This window comes from Apaloderma vittatum, unplaced genomic scaffold, assembly GCF_000703405.1.
Source record: "Apaloderma vittatum isolate BGI_N311 unplaced genomic scaffold, ASM70340v1 scaffold14487, whole genome shotgun sequence".
Classification (NCBI taxonomy): Eukaryota; Metazoa; Chordata; class Aves; order Trogoniformes; family Trogonidae; genus Apaloderma; species Apaloderma vittatum.
Window position 1 is genome coordinate 18,452 of NW_009724698.1, and position 19,656 is coordinate 38,107.

At 37.4% G+C, this 19,656-nt stretch overlaps 1 non-coding gene across 1 annotated transcript; it reads right to left on the reverse strand.

Annotated features, from left to right (window-relative positions):
- Window positions 1–5,820: 5,820 nt before the first annotated feature.
- TRNAA-GGC lies at window positions 5,821–5,904 on the reverse strand. Its single transcript is given in 2 exon segments — window positions 5,821–5,856; window positions 5,867–5,904. It is a non-coding gene; the product is annotated as a tRNA-Ala (tRNA).
- Between the last annotated feature and the right edge of the window lie 13,752 nt (window positions 5,905–19,656).

Here is a 19,656-nt window from a genome sequence, read left to right on the forward strand (position 1 = left end):
GGGTGCACAGGCTGGGAGGAGACACAGATGGGACAGTGTCCTCAACTGACCAATGGGATATTCCATAGCCTATGATGACTTGGTCAGCACACAGGGCTGGGGGAAGGAGAAGGGAAGGGGAAGTTCGGAGTGATGGGGTTTGTCTGCCCAAGTCACCGTTAGGCGTGATGGAGCCCTGCTTTCCTGGAGCTGGCTGAACACCTGCCTGCAGATGGGGACACTGAATGAATTCCTTGGTTTGCTCTGGTTGTTTGCAAAGCTTTTGCTTTACATATTAAACTGTCTTTATCTCGATCCATGAGTTTTCTCACTCTTGCTCTACTAATTCTCTCCCCCATCCCACTGGCGGGGATTGAACAAGTGGCTGTGTGGTGCTTAGTTGCCGGCTGGAGTTAAGCCATGACATAGCTAAAACTGTGGAGTCAGCTATCTAATCTACAAAATTCTCTGCAATAATTTTTATTTATGCTCTTTTTTTGAGCTTAATAAATAAGAATGATTATACAATAGCCTTAAATGGACTTAATCACATTATGCTTGCTTTCTCAATTCAAACAATAATAACCAGTATTCATTTTAGTGGTTTTTTAATATTTCTACCTTCTAGTCTCATGTTTTTTCCAGTGGGCATTACTTTTTTAAAGTATTGATTTGATCTCGTCTTCCTTCTCTGATGGCAAAAAGGGAAGACAGGAGGAAATAAAAGCAAACACCATCATAATTCCTGTCGCTGAAAGAAATTGACAAAAATTCAACTAGATTACTAAAAAGTATGGAACTACATAAAATCAAGCTGTGCCTGAAAGACCCCCCCTCCTAGTGCCAATGAAGGCAAACACTTTATATAACCTCTCTCATAAACTGACCAAGCTCTGTAAAGTGCAGCTTTTGGACTTCTTTTTTTCTGCGGGGGATGGGGTGGGTGAGGTGGAGGTGTGGTTTTTTTTAAAAAAAAAAAACAAAACCACACGTCTCATTATATTCTTTAGTGGAAGAGACCTTATTTGTCTTCAATGAGTTCTTTACACTCATCCCTCCCAGTAAATAAAGAAATACCAGTTCAGGGATAGCTCAAATAATGGTCACCAATTCCAGCTCCATAAGAATTTGTCAAAGGCTACAAAGCATGCAATGAAAAGATAAATATGTTTTCTCATGACAATCTTGCTGCTTCATGTCTATTCTTATTCCCTTGTCCAGTAAATCATCATATTTCTCCAACACATGTACATCACGTTCTACAGTACTATGATATACTAAAACCTTGTCTTTCAGATCTCTCATTTAAATTGAAGCATGCATATATTTTCTCACACTAGCAAGAGAGATAGTGTTGAGAGACCTTAACTTAGTAATTGTCCTGTCTTTATCTCCAAGTTCTTGCCAAAAGTAAACAACATAGATTTGAAAGGTAACAATGCTGGTAATTTATTACCACAGTAAAACTGCATAGACAATACACATACAGAAAATTAAGAGGAAAAATAAGTAAAACATTAATTTCAACATCCTCCTTTCTTCTTCAAAGTACAAAATTATCTTCTACAACTTAGTTGTTTTATCTGTGACTAATTTCAGGAGTCAAATGAAAAGAAAAAACATGTTACACCAAATTACAAAATGAAAGTGCTTTGGTTTTTTTTTTCTTTCCCCAAAAGCTACTGACAGAAATGTGTATCCTTCACAAAACAATTAGTGATATATATGACACCCAAAGTTTTAAATCCTCAGCTAGTTTTCCATATCCATATATCCACCTACTGGTACTCCTGAGAGGCAGTCCCCTCATTTGGGATAATGTATGACATGAATTTCTGACAGTATCCTGAAATGCCTGAAACTGTCACTACAAAAGGACATGAAAGAAAACCACAACCTCCTCCTAATATTCAGGATTAAACTGCAGGTCAAGCAACAGATCATTACTACCAATACGATACACTAAAAACAGGTTAAGCTTTATATCCTTATTTTTTCAATCAGTTAAAAAAAACCAACCACACAACTGAAAAAAATCTGTACGTTGTAATTCTACTAAAATTTAACACCATGTCCATGTTCAAATGTTACGGTCAAGATATGGAAGACTTATGGTGGAGAGTTCTCCTTCACCTACAACAACTAGACCACACACGATCTATTAATACAGAGGATGGCAAGGAAATGGTATTGGAACTATCAAATTTTTAGCCCTGGCTGACTGTGAGTTTGTTGATATCTTGAGAAATTCAGGACCTGGCATTTAATTCACCACTGCAGCTGATAAGGTTACAGAGAATCCCTTTGCAATGTCTTCACTCAGTAAGCAAGTGTTTATGTTTCTGGTTCCTGTTGTTGGACAGATACATTAGAAGGTAATTATATTTTTGAAGCATTCCTCTGTTAAGTGGCATATTCCAGAGGCATGCTGCTGTTGTCTCCTAATTGCTTTTTCCTCCTGTTTACTTTGGTCAAAAAGTGGCACCTCTGTCTGTGGATGCCATTACAAATATTACAGGAAGAAAAGAATGAAAACAAGCAATCCTTTACAGCTGGTGATCTCCAATAGATAATAAATAATGCTATGTTTTTCACAGCAAGGAAATTAATACTGCCATAGACTTTTGCAGACTAAAGAGCAGAGTGAGCAAATATTTTTTTTACGCTCCCTCATTTGTATCAGAATCATTTATTACATCCAGGAGGTCACCTGAGGTGAGAGTTAACTGCATCAGCAGAAAGATAACGGATAGGAGGAAAGGGCGATCAGCAAGAATAGACCAGTACCTTCATATTTATCTCTACATTTTGAATGTAACAGAGAGAGATTTTGAGCAGGGGAAGCAGTAGGGATGATTTAGCAAAGGAAACCATGCAGCCTTGTGGTAGCAATTAACAAACTAACAGAAGGCATACTCCTAAAAATGTAGGGATTTCCTTGAATATGCAATGGGAAAACTGGTAAGCTGTGTCTCACTACTATGTGCTATGATGATAAAATGGGTCATATATAGAATTGCAATATTTTACAGTCTTTATTTCAATGTAATACTTTATTCTCTTTTAAAAAGAGGAGGAGTTTAAATCATGCTGTGAAATAAACTGCATTCTCAATAACATAAAAGGCATTTGGAGGACTTGAATGCATGGGTCAGGATAAGGAAACGCCATAGAGCCATCCTGTTTTAATTATCTCCATGCAAACATTGTAATGGACAATTTTTCTACTAACAAGGAGACTAGCCTTTAGAATAAACTTGCTGGCTCACACTTCCATTACTACTTTTCCCCTTTACTTGTGGCTGTATTAGTTCCTTCCTCTGCTCTTTGACTTCATTTTAAACCATGCACCAACATCCAAATGAATAAGGCTACACGAGGGTCAGTGAGGTTGGAGGGAGGGATGGCATTAATCACTGTGAGGAGATCCAGGGCTGAAGGTTGTTTATCTCACTGGCTGTAAGCGTACTGTAAGCGCACTGCAACATAAACAATGTTACATGCTTGAAGGCCATTCCCTCCCCAGGCTCCTCCAGTTACGATTCCAGGAAGGGTAAAGGACTGCTTCACCTCAAGCGATGTGTCAGTTCCGAGGTTCACCAAGCCAGCCACTGCATTTCAAAATCATGCTCTGGGCAAGGCAGTGCCTCTTCCCCTCATGGCAGCACTTTGTTTGTGTTTACTGACTGCTGTGGTTTGGCAGCGGTGTCTTGATCTGGGTACTACCATACCTCCTATTCCAATAATCCCTTCTCCAGAGGACAATGACATCAAGGACAGCAGCTTGGGATGGAATTCAAGCTTACAGTTCAGTTTCTTTGCCTGGAATCACGGTGGGTGAACTCTCTACCGGCTGGGATTGTTCCAACTCACGCAGGGTGAGCAAGCTCAAATCTGCTGCCAGAAGGTCTCAGTTCCAGAAACCTGAACTCCTCTTCCTTCACCTCCACCCAGAAAAATGTACTTCAGTGAAAGCCCACGCTCTTAAGGTATGGTAGTTAGGAAAACTTAAAAAGTAAGTACCAATATGAATGGCAGTACTAACCCTAAAGAGGTATATGACTCTTACCAGTCTCTAACCTCAGACTAATTTTTTTTTTTGGGTGTAGGATGTTTCAGGGATTTTTACCGTACACTAGATAGGCCACTACAGTCTGCTTCTCAAATGAAATTATTTGTAAAATGAGCAGAAATATTTATATATATTTTGTGATCATGTTTGCTTTCACCATAAAAAGTGTATTAGATTTGTACTGTCCCAAACAAATTTTGGATTTAGAACTGTAAATTAAGTGCTATAAAGATGATACTGGTTTTCCTTCCAGTTTAATTCTAAAATGTTCCTTGGGTTGCATTTTCTGGTTCCAGGAATCAATATAACTGACCTATTCCCCTGCATCCGGATTAATAGGATGATAACTGAGAAACTAATGAAAAGAAAAAATGATCCTTTAAATGCAAGTCTATTCAGGTCTCATCTCTGATATAACACAAAACATTCCATTTCTTTTCAAGCTTTTTTTCCTGCAGTTTACATGCCCTTTCATTTTTCTGTGCCTACTGTACCTCACATCTGATACTTTAAATATTTAATCCATTACTGCACCTTCAAGAAATTATTTCTATACAAACATAGCATCCTCAATACCTTCAGGAAGGTTTTGACAGATGCAAAGCATTATATCTGGATATTAAATATGCCATATTACAGGTAGCTCCAAAATCCCTCTAGCTGTCTTTGCATCTCTGTTTTCTACTTTTTCTCTGTTAGATACCGTTCTTTCAAAAGGTCTCCAATACCTCCTGGAAGACACAACTACAAATCTCACAAGGTGTGAAAAGATCAACACCACAACAGAAGAGATTCAGTCACAGTCTAGACCTCAGACCTTGCAAAACCTCAGGAGTCTTTACACAAAAGGTTTTGGGATGGAATTTGTTAGACCTTTTGTAAACTACCTAAAATTATTTTTTTTACTGAAAAGCATCACATGCACCAAGTCTAGTTCTGCCTCTCAAATGTCTGATGTGACCTCTGCAATAGAGAACACAATATAAAAATATAGTGTAGCAGCAGTAACTACTACTACAAGAAAAAAAAATGCAGGCTTCCTTCACTGTAAAGGAAGGCTTTGTATTCTGTAAATGTGAAGACGCCACAGTCAGCCAGATACAATGTGCATTCAAAGTGTTATTCAGGGCTCGTCTGGTGGAATTCCTGAAAAGAGTTACTGCAGAGGGGACTGAATTACTTAGGGTTTGATTATAAACAAACTGCTCCTAATTAAGGTTAATTAGCAGCCTAGGCCTCATCTTGTACCTTCTTTGCTGCTAAAACAATCCTCACTGGTCCTACACTGAAAGAGCTTTATCTCACACTGGTGTGAGGAGAGCTCTGGAGTAATAAGGACCAGTCAGACAGGAAAAGTCAGTCTATTTTGTTTCATTAAGTCCGCATAAGGAGCTTTAAAATTAACTACTCAAAAATATGAACTATAGTTAGCTACCCAATTAAATATCTTAATTCCAGAAATGCTAATTAGTGTTATGCTAATTAGTGTTATTGCATGTTTGCATTCTGAATCAGGTATCATGAGTACATGTTCAATGTTTTTCTCAGATATTGAAAAAGGCCATGTAACAAAACATAGGTGAACTGAGAATCACAGAAACTTTTTTGTTTTATCATTACATTCTGTATTACTGTTACAATGTACATAAATATTAGTTCATAGAGAATCATAGAATGGCCTAGGCTGGAAGGGACCTTAGAGATCATCTAGTCCAACCTCCCTGTTTTGGGCAGGGACGTCACCTCTCGACTAGACCAGGCAACACATGGGGACCGAGCGGGAATCGAACCCGCGACCTCGGTGTTGATCCTTGTTGCCAGCACCGTGCTCAAACCACTGAGCTAACCGGCCCCCTAGTTCACAAATATTTAAAAATATATTTCCGTACATAATCAGGGTATACATATTCTAAAACGTTCCGAATACAAGTGTCACACACAGAGATAATACACTGCAAAAGCTGTTGGAATTTCACTATTTATGTATAATTATCTACTTAGAAATTTTTTAACATGTCTTCAGCTAAGCATTAAGAGAGTTTTATAGAGAGCGGGAAAATTTCCCTAAGAAAATTTATTTTTTTCCCATAATTTTCCAATGAACAACTAAACTAATTTGATGTTACAGAAAAAGTAGTAAAAAGTAGACATTTTTTCTCTTACTAATCCAATTCTTTCCAATTCTTTTTATGATGACATGCAATGACAGTTAGGATGCACGTTTCACAGGTCCCCCCCAAAATGAAGACATGTAATAACAACCCCTTCCTATTAAGAGACAGGTATATCACATGTATGAGGCCTTTCTGAGGCTTTCCACGTACGTACTGAGGTAAATACTATACTAATTTATCAATATGGATGTGGAGGTATCTCACATATGCACATGTAAACCAAGCTTCTATGGCATCTATATGGAAAGTGGTATTTTCACATGCACCCTTCTAACTTCAATAAAGGCAAGTAGGTAAGAGATGAAAAGAAGGAAAAAAGGAAAGATATATAAAAGCAAAAAGTAAAATTAGAAAAAAAATCAGACCTAAAATAAACATCAATATGTATAAAACATAAACTGGATTAAGTCTGAAACTGAGGTAATGGGTTGATAGTTGTGACAACACTGTTAAAGGCACACATTCAAACCAATAGTTAATTTTCTTATCTAATTTGAAAGCAAAATAAATGCAGGCAGACTCCCAAAATAAATTCAAGCTTCTTTTCATTAAAATACAATATGGAAGACCAATCCCTGAAATACCATCTAGTAAAGCAGCAAAAAAAAATACAACTTTTTTAAAAGTGCATTTTTTCATTTGTATTTGAAGAAATACAAGCAATGAATGTCGCATGCTAAAACTGAACACAGGAGATATCAAAGTAATACAAACACAGCAAAAATATCACAGTGTCTTAGAAGTAATAATATTTCTGTGTTACTCCCAATGATAATTGCAGGTAAGTTTTCCTGAACTTAAATAGTACAAAGGCATAGAGCAATCACATCCTGAAGTAGTATGTTTAATGAAGCACCATTTTCCAAGAAAAATACAGCACTATAAAATCCCTAATCTTGTGCAATTCATAGTAATGTTTCCCAATAACTTAGTTATGTATTTATTAATTACGACCAACTAACAAAAAATGTTTATTTGGAAGAAAACACAGCATGGTTTTTAGTGTAGACTAAACAAGACGTTATTAAAAACCCCTGGTAGCACAACTTTAAATAGAAATGCATCTCAATCTAAAAACAAAACCAAAACATTAGCTACAATGAAATCCTACCCCTGAGCATCCTGTCTGGGCATGTCTTTGATTAAGAGAAAGCAACGCAGTTTTGGCACAGCCACAAATTTCTCCTAGCCTGTTAAGAAGAGGAATTGGTCTTTAGAAGGAACCTCTCCACCTACGTGACAAGAATAATACCCTTCCCCTCCATGGTGGTAGACTTGACAGAAAGCTGCAATTCACTGCCAGTAATTCCTGCCTAATCATTTGTGATGGAAATCCAGCAGATCCTGCTCTGGGTGTCCTCGACAGTGGCTCACTGCATCTGAACAAAAGGTGGGAAAGAGGCATGTCTAAATCACAGTAAACTGGTAACCTACAGCTGGTTTGTGCCATAACAGCACAGTCACTCATTTCAGATGTTTTACATGATCAACTGAAATCTCTGCTGAAATCTCTGATGAATACATTTGCTGGACTTAAGAGACTCATGGCCAGAAATCCAAGCCAAGTTTTAAGGGCTGCCAATTTCCCCAACAGATTTGAACTGTTGAAGAAGCAGATATTCTTCTTTCAACGAGGAAATTACCAAGCTATGACCAGAATTATTATGACCAGAATTATTTCAGAATCATAGAATAAGTTCTCGATAACTACCAGGGAAGAAAGTCAAGCACTCAGTGCCTTTCCCAAGGCCTCAACCTGAGCACTTAAGCAGCAAAGAAGCTACACAGGCTCTCTTGCCAGCAGCTCCTGCCATGGTCTAGTTACACACGACCAAAAGGTCAGTTTGGTGAAGAGCTGCTTGGGAAAAGAAAAGGTGAGGCTTCTCCAGCACAGGACAGTCCAATCAGCCAGAAGGAATTTCCACCAAGTGTCAAGTTACTTTCACAGAATCATAGAATGGTCTAGGCTGGAAGGGACCTTAGAGATCATTTAATCCAACCTCCCTGTCATGGGCAGGGACGCCTCTCAACTAGATCAGGCAACACGTGGGGACCAAACAGGGATCGAACTCGCAACCTTTCTCCCCAGGGGAGAGAAAATAAATAAATAAATCATGCAACAAATGGCAAACGCTCTGCACAGGAGCAGACTGGTGGGTTTCATAGTCACAAGGCACCTTGAAAAGACCAAGGGCACAGATGAAGAAGGGACTGTAGCACAGAAGTCTTGGAAAAGTCTTCACTTCCAGGAACAATAATTTTAAGTCATTCAGTGATTCATATGCATCCCATCTATAGGCTATTTATTTCTCATTCATATTAAATGAAAGTAGTTGTGAATAATCTAATATTTGTTTACTTTGTACAACATTTGAAATCAGAGGCATTAGCACAGTGTCAGAATTCCAAAATAGCCAGTGTCAGAATTCCAAATTAAAGGCTACTTTTGAAAAAACTCTGCCTATCATTAAGATCTCTTTAAAGCAACAATTTGTGCATGGATCTAGGTCTTACTTCAGTTATGTTATGTGTCTTTGGAAAGATCATTTAACCTATCCATTTCTTCTGCTTAAAAAAATTAGAGTAGATAAATGATTGTCACTACAATGAACAGTCTTCAGAAGTATCCACTCACAGCATGGTTTGGACGTAAAGCTGCTTTTTTTTTTTTAAATGAAACAAAATAAACAGGGAAAAAATAAAATAAAAAAAATCAGCTCAAGTATTCAACTATGTAAATTGAATTCACTAAATAATTTCAGAACTCCTTACAACAAGCTATAGAAATAGCCAAACGTGAATTTCAAATTATCCAATAACAAGTAATATGTTAACTAATGAGTTTGACAAACAATATTCAGTCCTCTCTAATTATAATGCTCTTTCACTCCTGCTCATTTTCATAACTTTAGGAGAAATTAACATCTGTGGTTACACACTTGCACTTTTCACCAAAATGCTTTGGTTTGAATGTGTGTGCTGAAAATTCCTTTAGAAATTTTTGAGGTAATAATTCCAAAGGACAGCAGGACAGAAGGGGATACCTGTGTTGCCTCCCATCAATAAAATAAGTCAACTCACATTATGTGGTTTGTTTTGGAGTATACATGGTTAAACACCAGAAGCCTCAGCAAGAGCCAGAAGTTCTTTAGATGAATCTTTGCTCAGTATCATCCTCACTTTCAAATAGCACCAGCAGGAAGCAGGGGCATTTACAACCCTGCAAACTACCAAGATGCATCCAGTTGCCTTGAAGGGTTTCATATATCTGCTTTTAGAGTAATATGGTAAAAAAATATCTTTATCTCCTTTGTAAAATGCCTATTGCCTAGGTCGCCTCAAAGACAGGTAGGACATTTAACCCTCATCTTTAAGTAGTATCTTACTCCAAATTGCCTCTCAGGCAGGACTTGTTTCACTTGTCACATCAGGATATCTTAAATATGATTGAAAGCTGGCATTCAGTACATAAAAACAGAGAAGAAATAAAACATACACAAAAGCAAAGTTAAGCTTTGCAAAAACAAAGGTTGAAGAAGGAATTAAAAACTGGTTTGCTTCTATTTGAAACCACCTTATCCACTTTACTGTGGTTTTCTGTGCTTTTGCACACCCTGGAGGTATGTATGTTCCCCTTTGCAGGTACTTAAATGCGATGATGGGTGGAACACGAAGTGGAGACAATAATCCTGACTGCACTTCAAGTGCATTCACAATAGATCTCTTCTGTTCCTCTCACAGAGATGGCACTTTCCAAAGAGTGATCTCTTCACAATATAATTTTTTAAATGACACAAATAGGAGTAAGAATCTTAAATGTTTAGGATCATACTGTTTCTTTCCTGAAAATAAGCTCAAGTCTTAAGTATCTATTCCATATCTGCCTCCCTCTTGTAAGTACCTTCCTTTTACAACAAAAATACTGGACTTACCAGTACAGCGACATTTCATGTAAAAACAAACACATACTTAAAAATAAACTTTGGGAAAAAAAATACTACTTTTTAAAATACATTCCCTGACATACTTCACAGTTTATACTTTGAATCAGTAATGATGAGACTGCTTAATGCTTCTGAGCTTTCTATCACATTTACTTCATGTTATTCTAGTGCTTCAGTGAAACACTGCCTAAGCTTAACATACTCTCAGGACTTGATTGCTCTACTTCTTTGCAAATTTTAAGCTGTATTTTCATAGGAATAGCTGGCATTACACAGGCAGAACATAACAGGCAAAATAGATGAGGGGTGGGGAGGATGCAAGTCTACTTGTGGATCCTCAGTCATGTAGTTTAGTTCTCGGGTATTTTTATACTAAAATAATAATCTTTATAACAAAGTTGTTTTCTAGTGGAGGCACAACAAATGAAAAATATGTGTTTCAGAGGTGTTTGGGTCTTTCTTAAATAAAAAAAAGCTAGATTTTGCCCAGTTGTGCACCAATACACCAATATACTAAGCAATTCAAAGTTACACAATTGTAAATACTGAAAGATGTATTAGTAAATCCTCAAGTATTTTCCTGTATCAACCTCAAAATATATACAACAAACACAATACATCATGTACAGCAGTAGTTTGTATTCTCTTTAGTCAAGCAGGATTCTGGGGAAATTATGTCAAACCAACTGGTTTTGATCACCAGTCCAGTAAGTTGCACCCTCCAGATCATAAATTCTTGACAGACGCTTTATTTGTACAAACATCCTTTTCCATCTTGGGAGAACATAAGAGAAGTTACAGAGAGTAAGCTTCTCATTTTAATAGCATCTTTATATTTTATGTATCTACTAAAAGATAATAAGTGAGGAAGAGACAGGATCTATCCTCTCCCTCTTTTTATGGTAAAAAATATTACAGCTTCCACACACTCCACACACAGTCACTAATCTTTTATTAGTGATCCTTCACTCCAGTTCAATTATCAGTACAGAAACTCTATTCATGATCATTTACAAAAACTAAGTTCACAGATGAGTGCTCACAGCCCAGGCGGCCAATCGCATCCTGGGCTGCGTAAAAGAAATGTTGCCAGCAGGTTTAGGGAGGTGATTCTCCCTCTCTGCTCTGGTGAGACCCCACCTGGAGCACTGTGTTCAGCTCTGAGGTCCCCAGCACAAGAAAGTCATGGACCTTTCGGAGCAAGTCCAGAGGAGGACCACTAAGATGATCAGAGAGCTGGAGCACCAGCTCCAGCTGATGAGGACAGGCTGAGAGAGCTGGGGTTGTTCAGTCTGGAGAAAAGAAGGCTCCAGGGAGACCTTATAGCGACCTTCTAGTACTTCAAGTGGGCTACAGGAAAGAAGAGCAGGAACTCTTTATCAGGGTGTGGAGTGACAGGATGAGGGGTAATGGTTTCAAACTGAAAAAGGGTAGATTTAGATTAGATATCAGCAAGAAGTTCTTTACCCTGACGGTGATGAGATGCTGGAACAGATTTCCCAAAGAAGTTGTGGATGCCCCCTCCCTGGAAGTTTTTAAGGCCAGGCTGGATGGGGCTTTGAGCAACCTGATCCAGTGGAAGGTGTCCCTGCCTATGGCAGGTGTGTTGGAACTAGACGATCTTTAAGGCTTCTTCCAACCCAAACCATTCTACGACTCTGTGATCTTTAAAAATAAAATAAAATCATAGCCTCAGCATATTTTGCAGTTTTGTTTCAAAGAAGGGCTATAACTAAAATGGAATAGGTTAAAGAAACTATGGTTAAATCACTAAGCTGTGAGAAAATCATTTTACCTCCACACATATCTTGCTTCAGATAGGGATAGGAGTATTTTTTTAAAATTATCTACACAATCTGAGATGTAATTGTCACTATGTGACTTTTAGTAAGTGTTCATCTTTATTAATAGGTATTCCTACCCTGAAGAACTGCAAAGAATTTATTGTCTTCTTGTATATACATCAAATGAAGTCAAGCTACATGAACTGTTTTTATTACAAACGACAGTATCAATTTAAATTTTCTAGTAAGAGAAGACAGCTGTGTATCTCATGAGGGACATAAAGAATAAACGTGTTTCTGCCAGATGTTCTTTTGCTAATGAATCTTTTTTTCTCTCTTATTCTCTTTACTAAGTCCCAATATACATGGAGAGTTTTGTTTGATTATTCATAGCCGTTGCCTTTCTAAAATAATGTATTTCCTTTTTCAGTGGGTAGAAACATTTATGCTGAGGTATTTCAGTGTGCTATTCCTATTCAATTTTTATTACTCACATTTTTGGACAAGTAAAATGAGGCAATCTATTCTGATTTGACATAAAAAGACAAAGAAAGCTGAAAATATTTACAAAATACAGATGAGTGATAATTCACATGCTCTAATTAATTACACTCTAATTAAACTTGAAGTTAATTTGAGATTTCTATCGTGTTCCTTTGAGATTTCTTTTTTGTTTGTAAGCAAAGCAAACAAATCTGGAAATTCCTTGTTTTAAGACACTATTTCATGTCTGCCCCATAGAATGTGTCTGAACATTCTTTCCTCTGGACAGTGGAACATTGCTGAGGAAGTTCCCATAATATTCATTTGTCTTTGTCTTGTCTTCCTTTATTCAAATGAACATCGCTTACAAACACATCAGCACAGCTAAGAAGTTTGGTGACTACATGTATTTCATATTTGACAACATTAAATAGATGAAGGTATTAAGCGATAACGATGGAGAGTGGAAACAAGCCTGGAGCCTCTGTTTCCCAGCCTCAGGTCCGCATCAGGAGCACCACTAGCTCTACGCAAGGTCAGCTGGTGCCTGTATTGGCTCCAGAAATACAAGGCAATCCCACTGCATGGGATTATTACTGTTTCTGAGAGGGCTGAGGGACTTGAGAGCCAAGGCTGTTGCATTTTCCTAAGTCCGTGCTTCGCTAGTGCTTATAATGGATATTGGCACATCTAAGTTACAGGAGGCAACTCCAGGCTCCCCGAGGCAGCAGGGCTGTCCAGAGCTGAAGCACAAGAGGTTGCAACTCCATCTTTCCCATTTCTGATGCTTTTCCCTATATTAGTGCCAAAGTTGCTAAGGCAAAGGAATATTCCACTGTGGTTAAAAGCTTTTTACAACTCTAAAGGACAGAGCAAAGCTAAGTGTGTCACTAAAAATAACATAAAGATAGTGTGGGCTTATTTCAAATCTATGGCCAAATTGCGGAAATGCTAATTACAATGTTCTCCAATAGACTGGAATCTGCTTCAATCTGGCTGTTCTTGCCAGGACATCTCAGAAATGTGACAGGTTACTCAAAAGAGGTCTTGGATCAGGCCCTAAAGCAGATCATTACACATGTGATTCAGATGAACTTTGTATTAAATATGACATCTAAATCTCAATAAGCTTTGTCACTACCTGGCCCAGAAGTTAGAACAGTTTGGCTTTGAAAGGCTGCATGCTGTTTAATTCAGAATACAGAAGTGTTTACAGAAACAGAACACCAAGCAGCCTTTAATGTTTAATTCTCTTTGTTGTTCTACTTAATCATTTCTCTCTCACAACCATACAATAGCAGTAGAAGCTGGTTTGTGAATACAAATTCTCCTTCCTTTTATAAAAATGAACATTGACATCTGTAAGTAAAAAAACCATGCAACTTATGGATTGTCCTTACACTGTATTTTTCCTTCACTTTGAGCTGCAACTTAAGAATATATTAGATATAATCACCCATTTGCATTAGCATGCAGAACTACAAACTTAGTTCCATGTTTGCTTCTGAGCTTCACGTCGGGAAAGAATTTGTCATGTTCAAATTCCCTTTCCTTCTCTGAGATTCCATAAGAAAGACATCAAGAAACACACAGCAGAAAGGAGCCCCACCGTTTGACTGGAAATGATTGAGCTACCAAAGAAAAAAAATGTTAAATGTCCCAGAATCAGGAGAAATACTTCCTGCATTTCTTCTTGAGGCTTTCTATTAATTTCTTGTATGTAAAGCAAGCATATTCAGCCACAGTTTTCAGTTGAGCCTTCCCACATACTCTTACTTTTGAGATGTTTATTGATGAGAAGTGTCTCAAACACACTGTGAAACTACCCATTAGTAAATAAGGTAGCAGACCCATTATACTAGATATTGACTTGAAGACTGAATGCAACAGAAATTAAACTGGGCTACAGCAACATAACAGAGACTACCTAAACTGAGAGAAAAACAAGAGAAAAAACACACCGAAGACCACACATAATTTCTTTTGTGTATCTAACTGTGAAAAGTAGTTGTTTGATTCATGATGCATTTATCTGCCAAAAGGAATGATGTCTCTTGACTTCTCCCTCTCTCAAACTACAGTACTATTAAGATAGCTACCCAAATTTCTAACTGGAATTCTATGAGGTATTTAATTGGCCCTGACCATTAAGCATATCAAGACAGAAAATCCTGCTTACTTGTCACATTATATAATGTATATCTTTGAGCTTCATCTGAAACTGTCTCTCATTTTTCAAAGGAATTCTCCACAAATTTCTATGATTTCAATACTTCCCTTTAAATCTACTAATAAAATTCTGTTTTGATGCAGCAAGAATAAAAACTTGTGCAACGGCTGATGTGGGCACACCCAGATTACCCTTGTGATCAATATTGTCTTCTGTCAGTCAAAACTGGAAAGTTAAATTCCTCTTGCTCCTCAACCCACTGTGCTGTATTAGTAATCCATCTTTGGTGTAGAAATCTTCTCCTTGTTCACTGCAAAGGATCTAGCAGATGTCAGTAGTATCCCTAAATTCCACAGCAAGCATTAATTGAATTTTTAAAACTTCATAGAACGCAATGAACTAACATTACTATGGATGGGTTTTAAAATAGAGATTTTCTTTTTATATTTTTGGATTGAAAATCTGTAGATTTTAAAAAAGATTAAGTCCTCTGCATCTAACACTACAAGCCACATTCCCTACTGCAAGTCTCTTTGTGAACAATTCCTAACAGCTGTGCAAACATCAGCCACAATGTACAGGCACAATGCCAGACAGAAAATTACCAAATAGATGAGAATATCATCTGTTCACTGAAATTGTTACTTTCCAGCAAATTCTAAGGTACACACATGAACAGCACCATCTCAGTTGTTTAGTGTTCAAAGTGATTGTTTAGTCTTGAGAAGAGAAGGCTCAGGGGGGATCTTACCGATGTGTATAAATACGGAGTAGGAGTGCAAAAAGAAGATGTAACCAGACACTTCTCAGCAATGCACAGTAAATGGACAAGAGGCGATAGACAAAAAGCGGAATACAAAAAAATCTGTTTAAACATAGGAAAAAAACCCCGCTTTTTTACTGTAATGGTGATCAAAGACTGGGACAATTTGCTGAGAGGGCTTGAGGACTCTCTGTCCTTGCAGATGTTCACAACGCAACTTGACATGGTCCTGAGCAATCTGCTCTAATTGACTGCTTTGAGCATGATGATAGATTAGACGGTCATCCAGCATCCTTTCTGTCCTCAACCATTCCACGATTTTTGATGCCAAGTTCAAAATGAATACTTTTCACCATAATCAGTCGTGAATTTCATGAAAAAAGTAATTGCTAGGAATCAAGCAACAGGTGTTCACAGAATGTAGAGCCTGAATCTTTAGTCTTTAAAAATCAACTATCAAGTTTTAGAAAAAAAGCAAAAATTATCAATTTTATAGATGCTTTGATTTTCTATAGGGCTTTTTAACAGTGAAACAGATGTAGGAAAGGCAAAAAAACCATCATTTTATATAAAAGTAAATAAAACCCACCTTCAAATGTTAGGATCTACTTTAAGTATCACAGAATTACTGCAGCAAATCCAAATACAAAAATATCCGCATCCGAATACAAAAATACACACAAGTACTCAAGTTACAGTGGAGCTAATAACTGACAAAGTTTCCTTTCTGTCTTCCCATAAAATGAGCAATTTTCAATGCTGAAAGGCTCATCACAGTACAGGATGAAGACATAAACCACTTCCAGGTCTGTTACAGGTGATCAGCATAGGCACAGGCACAGGAAAATGCTCCAGACATATTGCAGTGTTGCAGCTGTGACGAGGGATCAGTCTAGTATAAGCAGTATCTTGAAGACTGAAACCTCCTGAACAGTTTCTCAGCAATGGGCTAGTTTAGTTTTTTGTTTGTTTTTTTTTTTCATTTTATCTTAATTTAGGTGGGTACACAGAGAAAATCAGGATGATGCAGCCATTTCAACTGCTCCCCTCTACAAGGTGCTTACATGAACTGAGGCTACCTCACTTCAGTCCTTTTGTGTTTAAGATGGCTTTTTAAAAAATCCTCAGAATTTTCCTGCCTAATTTTTGGTCAGTTCCAGACAAAAACGTTTATATTTAACACATTAAGAAGACAGGAATTACATCAGACAGGAATTACATCAGCCTGTTCAAGTCTAGGCATATGGACAGGCAAAACTTAGAAAACATCAATATGTTCTTATAGTGTGATAAATATTATGTAGTCAATGCATTTTCCGGACTGAGTATAAAACATTGATTTATCTGCAAAACGGAGATACCAGGAAATGCCAGTTAAAGGCCAAGAAATACAATAAACATTCAATGCACATAGACAAATTGTAAAAAGTGACATTAAGAAACATTTTCCAAGGAAGAAACTCAATTGGGTTTATGCATAATATTAATGAACAAGGCCAGATATAGTCTGAGCCTCACTCTTTCTCTTCTCCTGCCCAAACTCGAATTTTCTATATTTCTGCACTCATCAGTGATGAACACTGTCACATAAACTCCTCATACCACAAAATGAACTGACAGGACTAGCATTATCTACTGATATACTTCCATTTTGTGTGGCATTTGACATGGCTTGCCTTTGCTTTAGTGCCTTCCTGTTCCTAGTGGGATGAGAGGGGCCTAAAGCAAATTTTTGAAATCAGATAATAAGTAGAAGCAGAGAAGAAAGATTTTGGAGCTGAAGAGTGCTCCTAAAATTCTCTGTGTTTTAAATGAAGCAATTCTGAAACTCACATTTACTTTTTATCTGAAGATTACAGAATAAGTATCTAACATAATTAGATAGCAGTTATTAACTCTATGCAACACAAAATAATGTTTTAATGCTGTTTTTGGAAAACTACAACTAAAGAAGCATCATGTAAATTATGCAAGTTAATTTCAAATTAAGAGTTGAAACTTTCTTAACTAAGAAAGTTAATATCAGATGAAGTGTAGATTCTTAATCAGAATTCTTAAGTGGAGAGCAGAAGGATAGAAGGACACTCTTCCCAATTCCCAACTTACATCCCATTTCCCAATCACCATGATTAGGGAACAAATGTAACAGAAAGAAAGCATCCTGGAGAATAAAAAGGAGCTACTCAGAGTTCTTAACCCAGCATTTGTCCTTCATCCACTGGAAAAGAGAAGGAAGAAGGATAAGAGCTGAGACTCTGAAGCAGTTTAGGCTGATGTGAATGGATTCAGCAAATTTTAAACCACAGGTATGATATAGAATTGCAGAAGAAAAACATGAAGTGAGAGTGTGTAGCTATTTCTATGAAAAAAAGCAAACCAAAACAAATCCCAAAACCTCAAATTTCTCACCGCTAGGAAAAAACTGAAGTATCTTCCATTGCTTAGCAAATCTCTACTGTACACAGAAAAATTCAGGCTTATTTACCACTGCTTTATGAAATCCTGTTTTAGGCAATAAACAGTATGTCCTTTTAACATAAGATATAGAATCTTTCAATTAGGAAGGAGGGGAACAACAAAAAAAAGGAGAGGAAGTCACATCTGATACAATTACAGATCTGCCAAGCCTTGATAGGGATAAAAGGGATTGATGCAGTTTCCAATTCTTAATTAAACACACACCTTGAAAAATAAGATGTAGATCAAGAATTTCTGCACAAGTGTAGTTTGTGATTGCAGATATGGGACAGCTATTTCCTAAAAAATCCACCCTGGCAGCATCAAAACCAGTGCAAGCAGTAGAGCTGCACATATTGCTCTCATATGTATATGATTATCTCTCACATTTCATTCAGAAGGCAGAACACTGGATCAAACTGAATTCCTACCTGTGAGCCAGGAAGCATACAGGCAACTTGGATCTCCGCTTCTGGGTTCGTCTGTGCAATTTATAGTCAAAGAGGGGTAGGGGAAGAAGAATGCAAAGCCAGCATATGACATAGCTGCATTAATTACTTCATCTGCAGTGCAGTTTGCACTGTTTTTATCTTACAGCAACCATGAGACTTCATTGCTCATTCGTTACCTTTGCTGCGAATCTAAACTCTTAAATTGAAAAGACCTGCACATTCGTTTAGAGTTAGTGTTAACTACACTAGAATGGACTATTGGGTCATAGCTCCTCTCAATGGCATTGCAAACATGGAGCCAGCCTGTCACCTTCCAAATCGGTTACTCATTCACCAGGAGCTAGGTACTATAATGAAGCATGAAAAATTTATTGATTAAATTAAATGAAGTCTGAACAGTGAAGAGTGTGAGGCATTGCATTAGATGACATTTTCTGATCACTCCACTATCACCAGTCCTGCCTCTGTAAGACTGAATTTCAAAGGTTTGTCTAGTAGTCCTATTAGCACCATGCTAACACTGTTCCTCTGGCTAAACACATTCTCTTACTTCAGTTTGAAGAGATGTACTCACGATAATTTATCTTTATTATTTGTCTGGTAGATCCAAATCTAAATAGCTCTATGCCATATTTCCCGGTTGTAGTTAACCTTGTTTTGACAGAATCCTGTCATAACCTTCACTACTAAGTCAACAAAACAGACATGGTGGGCATTTAAATGAGAGCAGGGGGAGCATACTGGTGTGTACAAAACACTGGTGTGAAACAATAACAGGCAGTTATGGTTTGTATCCCTTTCACAGCGTTTAGTAAGTAAGATGACAACAGGTACCCTGAGTCTCTTAGGCATTCATGATCTGCTTTCCTGTATGTCAGTATACATCACCCTTTAAAATTTTTACATAGAAAATTAGATTTCAAGGGTCATTGCACCTACAAAACAAGAAGTGTTAGGGATACGAAGAAATGCTAAACAGAGCAACAACATGAATGATAACTTGTGACAGAGTTGGAATGCATTAAAGAAGAAGAACCTACTAGGAAGCGAGGGAACTCATGCACCTGCCAGAAAGTGCTCAGCATTATGTATTATGAACTTGCATATTGCAGAGCATCTCCTATTCCAGCCAGCATAGCATAACTTGAATATGATTAAATATTTCATATTTATGCTCTACAGGACTTTAGAATCTATGCAAATATTATGTCAAAATGTATTCATTTCAGAAGATAACAAAGGAATCATGTTGTAATTTGTGTCATTTCATTGTTGCACGGAAGGTGGAACTCTTCTTTTATGTAAAAACCCTAGGTGTTCCAACAAATAAACAAACAATATTGTACTTCTGTGTCATCTGTTTAGAGAAGTCCTGGCC